The sequence below is a fragment of the Rhodamnia argentea genome, chromosome 2, assembly GCF_020921035.1.
Source record: "Rhodamnia argentea isolate NSW1041297 chromosome 2, ASM2092103v1, whole genome shotgun sequence".
In the NCBI taxonomy this organism is placed as follows: domain Eukaryota; kingdom Viridiplantae; phylum Streptophyta; class Magnoliopsida; order Myrtales; family Myrtaceae; genus Rhodamnia; species Rhodamnia argentea.
The window spans coordinates 25,417,847-25,425,309 of NC_063151.1; the positions used below are offsets into that span (position 1 = coordinate 25,417,847).

Consider the following 7,463-nt stretch of genomic DNA (forward strand, 5'->3'; position numbering starts at 1 on the left):
CTTACCCGATATTGTCCCTTCTCCAAAATATTGTTCATGTCTTCTAAACATGTTGAAGGTAAGGAATTTTCTGAATGAAAACTTCAGCGGTCCCGACAAAATATTCACCAGGTTTACGAGCACAATCCACTTCTTGTTTTGAGAAAATTATTCTCAACGAGAAACGAAATCCAGAGGAACTAATTTAGGGCAGTTTTAAAAAATACAAACGGGTGGTGGTTATAGTTGGTGACGAGTCATACCCATCAATTGGCAATGGCAAATTGTCGAAGAAATCCAAACTACCACACATCGAATTCGAAACATTTGACGAAGAAACCGAAAACAAAAATTGACATGGAGAGAGTACCTAGTAGTTGGTTGATTGATAGTCGACCGACAAAGGCAAGGTTGTGACCTGTGAGACGGATAGAGATGAGACGAAATGAGAAGGCAACTAGATAAGTCGAGACTCGTGAGATAGAGAGAGATCGAGCAGCCCAAGAGTTGACAAACTCAAGCGCCATCGGAAGGGAGTGGGAGAGGAGACTAGAGAAAAGAAAGCGAGATTGAGAAATGACCGAGGAGAGGCTGCAATTTGAGAAATGGGAAAGTAAACTTAGGCTGCTTTTGGTCATCGAGATATAAGCCAGGCTAAACATATCTTATGTTTGGCAGCTGTCTAAGATAGGATAAAAGATGGATATAGCCAGATGAAAAAAATCCTAGAAGAGAGGATGGAATAGACAAGGATAGCATTTCTCAATAGAGTAGACATAAGAAAAATCGGATTTTTCTCACACCACAACCTCTCTTTCACGTTGGACTACCTCTCAGCTGTGTCGAGCCGCCTTTCTAGCAAGAGGGGGCTGCCTCTTAGATGGCGGCGACCATCAAGTGTGGTTGCCTCTCTGGCGACGATTATTTTGAGGTCATGCCCGAGTTAAGATTTTAGGGACCAATCGGCACAAGCCGAAGTCGGAGAACCATGTATGGCAAGCAATTTTGCGATCGCATAAGTGTCACCCAGGAGAGATCACTCGATGGATAGGCGTCGACAGTGTAGTAACGATGATTAACATCCATAACGTTTCCCTTTCTTGCATTAGGTTTCGCTTCCATGATATCCTATTAAAGAGTTCATTTTCCCCCCAACCATCGGCAACTTTGTACGAATGGTATTTGTAACGTATTCATACTAGTCAAAGAAATAGGGACGACGCTCAATCAAAGACTTATTAGATGTAGTAATATAGGATTAGCCGTTGGTTCATCCCTATGGTTGTTTATTAGCCTCTTACTAATCTCTTACTGGTTCTTCTATTGGCCTCGTGTGATGCAAAATATCAAGCGTCGCTTGGCAAAGAGAAGAGTCTCCACCCCACACAAATCTTTTGCATGGCAATTTCCACTTGTAGAAAAGCCAGAAAGCAACGCTATCCCTAGCAATTACTTGAAAGACTTCATCATTTGAAGAAGAAAAAAAAAATTGACGGACGACTTTTTGGGGTCTTGTAAGTGCAAATTTTAAATACTTAGATACTCAACGAGGGGCCCGTGGAGTAAAGTGAGTTCCTCGTTTTCATCGTACTTCATTAGTTATGTTTGAGGTCAAGATTAGTTGCCGACACTGTCAATTCCAAAATTTGGTCTACGTTGGACATCAACTATTGAAATTTTACAATTCATCAAATGTGTAGTGCCCGTTTTCACTGTGCTTCATTAGTGATATTTGAAGCCATGTTCTTTGCTTATGCTTTGCTTTCATACATAAGTGGCCAAAGTTGACAGAAGCATAGAAGATAGGGTCAACATGCGTAGGGGATTTAACAATAAAAAATTAAAAACTACTGGCATGACAGTTTGACAGTATTGTAAGTTATTTCTAACCATATAATCTCCCAATCAATGAGTCTTTTATGCAAAACACGCAGTGATGGTCCGTGAATTTATAATTGAGATTGTACAGTCACTAACAATACTGTTAGAGAGGCATTTTCCTAAAAAAATTTGATCTAATTGTCGCGCGAGACCCAAATCAGTAAATAAAAAAAATAACATAATTTACATTTTTTTAACTTGTTTTTCTTGTTTTTTAAACCTATTTTTTATTATTCAATTTGTTATAACCAACTGATGTCCACTTCGAGTCCGAGTCCCTCGCCCAGGAGCTCCTCGCCGACCGCATCTCCTCCGTCGTCAACTGCCATGGCGTCCCCTTCCATGAGACCCTGCTCCACCTCGCCGTCCACCTCTCCGACGTCCACGCGATGTGATTTATTTTGTCTTAATACGATAATTTTTCAACAAATGACACGTCTCTATAAACAATTTTACAAGAGTTATAAAGGAGAAAAGATAATGGGAATGGTCAGAACGATCCCACCTCGCCATTCCATTCCTTAAATTTTGCCTCTTGAGCTACCCCATTTTCAAAAAATTAGACACCATAAAGGAAATGTTTGATCAAAACCATGTCCAAAAATTACCGAACGGCCCAAAAATGAAAGACGTCTCAGGATTAGCGATGGTGATCATGGTGCCTCTGCCGGTGCAAGGCCATCTCAACCAGCTCCTCGAGCTCGCCCACCTCGTCCATCTCCCGGCCTAGTCCGCGACCAGTGACATCTGCTTCCATGACTTCCTGACCCCGCCCTTCCTGTCTCCTGCCCCGAACCCTGATTCGCCTCACAAGTTCCCGTCCCACCTCCAACCGGCGTTCGATGTTGCCTCGTCGCTCCGCAGCCCCGTCGCCTCGCTCGTCCACTCCCTTTCCTCGGAATCGAGCCGTGTCATCATGGTGCATGACTCGATGATGGTGTCCGTGGTCCAGGACACCACCTCAGTCCCCAACGCCGAGAACTACGTCTTCCACTCAATTTTCGCGTTCCCGCTCTATTGTCACGCGTCAAGGAAGACGACGGCGGCTTCGACGTTGCGGGACTGGAGACGAAGGCGGTGAATTCCACTTAATTGAAGTGGCGAGGGAGGATGTTATTGAAGTTAATGATTGGTTATAACAAATTGAATAATAAAAAAATGGTTAACAGAAAAAATAAAAAAATAAAAATAAAAAAAAAGGCAAGTGGCTTGTGGGGCACTTGGGTCTCATGCGGCAGTCCAAATCAGTAAATAAAAAAAAATTAACCTAATTTGGTAAAAAAAAAAAAAAACTCGTCTGTCTGTGGCCAACGGATGCCAACGATGCACCCTGTCCAGTACCACCTCGACTCCATGGACTCCCGCCAACTCCACTCTCTCTCTCTCTCTCTCTCGGTGTCAATCCACTGAGGAAGAAGCTGTGTTAAGTCCCCCGCTGCCTGCTCAAGAAAAACCAAAATTTTCTGTTCATCCATGTACTGTTAAAGGAATCAAGACGACAAGGTTAGACATCCTGGTCCCGCTGTGATGTCAACTGATTTCTTTTGCCATTTCCTCTTCTCAGCTTCCACAAGTAAAGCTCAACAGCCTCAATGTCTTTCGCTGCTTCATTGACCACATTGAACTTTGCCTCACAGCCCCTGCAATTTATAGGCTTTCCTCTATCATTTTTTATTCCCCAGCTCACAGCGTTCATAGTGATTGAATTGGAATCTGGTAGTCATAATCTCAAAGTACAAAACTTTACTTGTCAATCTTAGTCAAGCTCAGGATTTGATTTCTGGGTGTCATCTGTTTCCTCGTTTGTCTTTTCTTTGCTCGAATCAGATCCGTACTGGTCCTACTATGGAGTTGATGTCTTTCTCGGCAGTCGTCAGAAACCTGTGTTTCCGCATCCTCGTGTTCTCCGGGACTTGCTTTTCTGGTCCTCCACTTGTTGGCCAGATTCAGCCTGGATTCCAAGCTTCTCAGATGGAGTGGGTGGATTACAATGGGAGGTTCTTGCTATCTAACCATTTGGCATTTTTGTTGGGATTTTACACTGGTGTTGATGTCACTATGTTTGTGTTGAACATCATTCATATCAACTGTTCCAAGGTCATTTGGACTGCTGACAGAAGACTATTAGTCAGCAGTCCTGATAAGTTTGTGTTTGACAACAATGGGGATGTCTAGTTGAAGAGGGGGAATGATTTCCTCTGGTGGACCGGTACGGCCGGACAAAAGGTCAGTGCCATGGAATTGCTGGATTCCGGTAACTCGGTGTTGCTTGGGGAGAATGAGGAGATCCTCTGGCAGAGTTTTAGCAGTCCTACAGATACTCTTGTGAGTGGTCAGGAACTTGTAGAAGGGATGAGTCTCAAAAGTTTCCCAAACCGTAACAATACATTGGTGTATCTTGACATTTTGTCGGGCGATCTGATATTGTCTGCCGGATATCAAACTCCACAAATTTATTGGTCAATGAAAGGCGACAGCTGCAGAACAAATGTTAGCATTAGCAACAATGGCAATGTTCACTCGGTGGTTTTGGTCTCAAGCTCATGGAACTTCTATGATCAAAATAAGACCTTACTTTGGCAGTTTGTCTTCTCCAACGACTACAATCCAAATGCCCTGTGTGCTGCGATGTTGGGCTCCGATGGGTCGATTCACGTTTTTAATCTTCAAAGGGGGAAGTCAGTAACTGCGGAAGCTACTCAGATACCCCAGAATTCGTGCAGTGTCCCAGAATATTGTAACCCCTACAAGGTTTGTTACTTTGACAGTTGGTGTCAATGCCTTCCCGCTCTCAATGGCAACTGCAGAACTCAGCCTCTATCGTCATGTAACTCGTCTTCCAGATTAGTAGATTTTGCGTACATAGGAGAGAAGCTTGATTATTTTGCACTTGGGTTTGTGACTCCCCCTCTGAAGCTCACTGTGAATGCTTGTATAGAAGCTTGACGAAGCAATTGCTCTTGTAACGTCTACTGTTTAATAGCAGTTCTGGTGATTGCTTCTTTTTTGACCAGATAGGAAATTTAAAAAGATCTGATCCGGGTTTGAATGGTTATGTTTCGTACATGAAGGTTTCAAATACCTCTGGGGCCAAAGGCAACCAGAATAAGGAGCATGTGATTGTGATTGCAGTCATCATTTTGGCAGCTGTTGCAGTCATTGCCGGTCTAGCTTATATTGGATTCTGGTATCTCCAGAAAAAGAAGTCGTTGCTCGACTATTCTGAAGAAACTCTCGAAGAAGACAATTTCTGGGACAGTCTTCCCAGCATGCCTATCTGCTTCAGTTATGACGATCTGAGTAGAGCAACGAAAAACTTCTCTTCAAAGATTGGGCAAGGAGGAATTGGACCTGTCTACCTAGGTGTTCTCGCGGGCGGTACTCATTTGGCTGTAAAGAAACTGGAGGGTATAGGCCAGGGAAAGAAAGAGTGCAGAGCTGAAGTTAGTATTATAGGGAGCATCGATCTTGTCCATTTAGTCAAGCTGAAAGGTTTCTGCGCAGAGGGGGCTCACCGGCTTCTTGTGTACAAGTTCATGGGAAATGGGTCTGTGGACAAATAGATATCCAAGAAATGCGAGGCCAGTAAGATTTTGGATTGGAATACTAGATTCAATATAGTTGTGGGTACAGCCAAGGGATTAGCTTATCTACAGAATAGTGTGAAGTCAAGATTGTCCACTGCGACATCAAGCCCGAGAATGTCCTTCCGGATGATAATTTTGTGGCGAAAGTATCGGACTTTGGTTTGGCCAAGCTAATGAGCTGGGAAGAGAGCCTTCTGCATACGACATTAAGGGGCACAAGGGTTTATTTAGCACCAGAATGGATCAAAAACAACCCTATATCTGAGAAGAGCGATGTTTATAGCTATGGAGTGGTGTTGCTTGAGATCATCGGAGGCTGGAAAAATTATGATCCTGCAGAATCTTCTGAAAAGGCCCATTTCCTTCTTATGCCTTCAAAATGTTGGAAGAAGGAAAGCCAGGGGAAATTCTAGACACTAGACTGGAATTCGACGAAACTGACGAGAGGATTGTGGATGCAATCAAAGTTGCCCTGTGGTGCATACAGGATGAAATGCATTTAAGGCCACCTATGACTAAAGTGGTTCAAATGCTTGAGGGCCTTTGTGCCCTGCCTCATCCCCCAATTTCCTCTTCACTTCGGCCCTCAGACTAGCTAGATCTTTTATCAACGGAGCCATGAAGACGGCACTTCAACTGGACCAATTGATTGGAGTAGTGACGCATTGCTCTCAGAAGTTCAGCTGTCAGGTCCCAGGTAATTTTTCAAATTGGTGAAAAGCGGGAGATATATCTCGCTTTTTGCGACACATCATGTACTGTAATCTGTGATATATCGTCATGAATGAACTGCAGTTTTTTCAGATTTCACGATTCATTTTTGCGTGTGGTACAATGCTTTGTGAGAAGCATAACATACGCCCAATTGAATTTGAAAGAACCTTTAGCTTCTTTTGAAACTTTATTGTTCAAGGAAGATAATCCTCTCTTCTAAGAAATGGTTGAATGAGCTGCAATGATATTTTCCTAGTGTGCTACTATTAAACTTGCACTCTTCCGTGTAACGTTGAGGTCATCATTTTGCCATTTTTCCAATTTGCGGCAGCTATTGCTAGATGTGAAGTTACTCTTTGTCTTCCTGCCAGTAATGTTCTGGTGCTTCCATCCTGGAATTCTGGAGTTTGGCTATACAAAACATGTCCGTTGAGGGACGCGATCATGTAAGTTGTGTTAGAAAAATCCCATATCGAATAACTGGTATGATGTTGAGTAGTTAATATATGCTAGTTAACACATAACTCAAGTGTTTTAACTTTTAAATGAAAGTGGGTCCAATTTGACGATCTTCCCGCTCCCCGTGAGCCATGTTAGGATAGTCTCACATAGGATGAACTCTTGGGTACCGAGGGCATTCAAGCTTTTCATCTTAAATGGATTCCTTCATGTAAATTGTACGATTTAGGCCATGAATATCTCCGTGGGATGTGTTTCACGAACCAAAAGACTTGGTGAAGTTTTCAATCATGAGTTGAATGCATGAAGTCCGCATCTTACTGAGCTTCAGCAAGACTGTCACTTTTTGGAGTCAGATACGTTTACCGATAAGTTAGTTATTTCATTCTCTGTTTTCTTTCACAGGCTTTTCTAAACAACTTAGGATGTACTATAAAAATCCGATCGATGAACCAGGGATTTACGACATTCCATCTTTCTTTTCGGAAAAATGGGTACTTGTGGGCAAAACACTACAAACCAGAAACTGAAGATCGCGGTTCGATCCAATGTTTCAAACTGGTGCACCTGATGTAGGAATAATCAAAGTACCCAGCAACTGGTACAAAAAGAGAATTGGCTCCAAGCAACTGAGCAATATCCATTCCAAAAGGCAAACCGAAGGTCTTTCCTGCATTTTTAGCATCTGTGGTGTACGAATGTTAACAAGAAAAGAGCAGGTTCTTCTTTATGGCAATCTAGTACTTAATAAGTAAGAGAGCAAAACGCCCCGTTCAGGGGGAAAATTATCAAAAATAAGTCCTAAATCTCTTACATTTTTACCAATTCAGTCGTAAACCTTTT

General features: G+C 42.7%; 1 pseudogene; it reads left to right on the top strand.

The window, feature by feature from the left end:
- Positions 1 to 3,165: 3,165 nt before the first annotated feature.
- LOC115737535 lies at positions 3,166 to 6,346 on the top strand (annotated as a pseudogene).
- Positions 6,347 to 7,463: the final 1,117 nt, after the last annotated feature.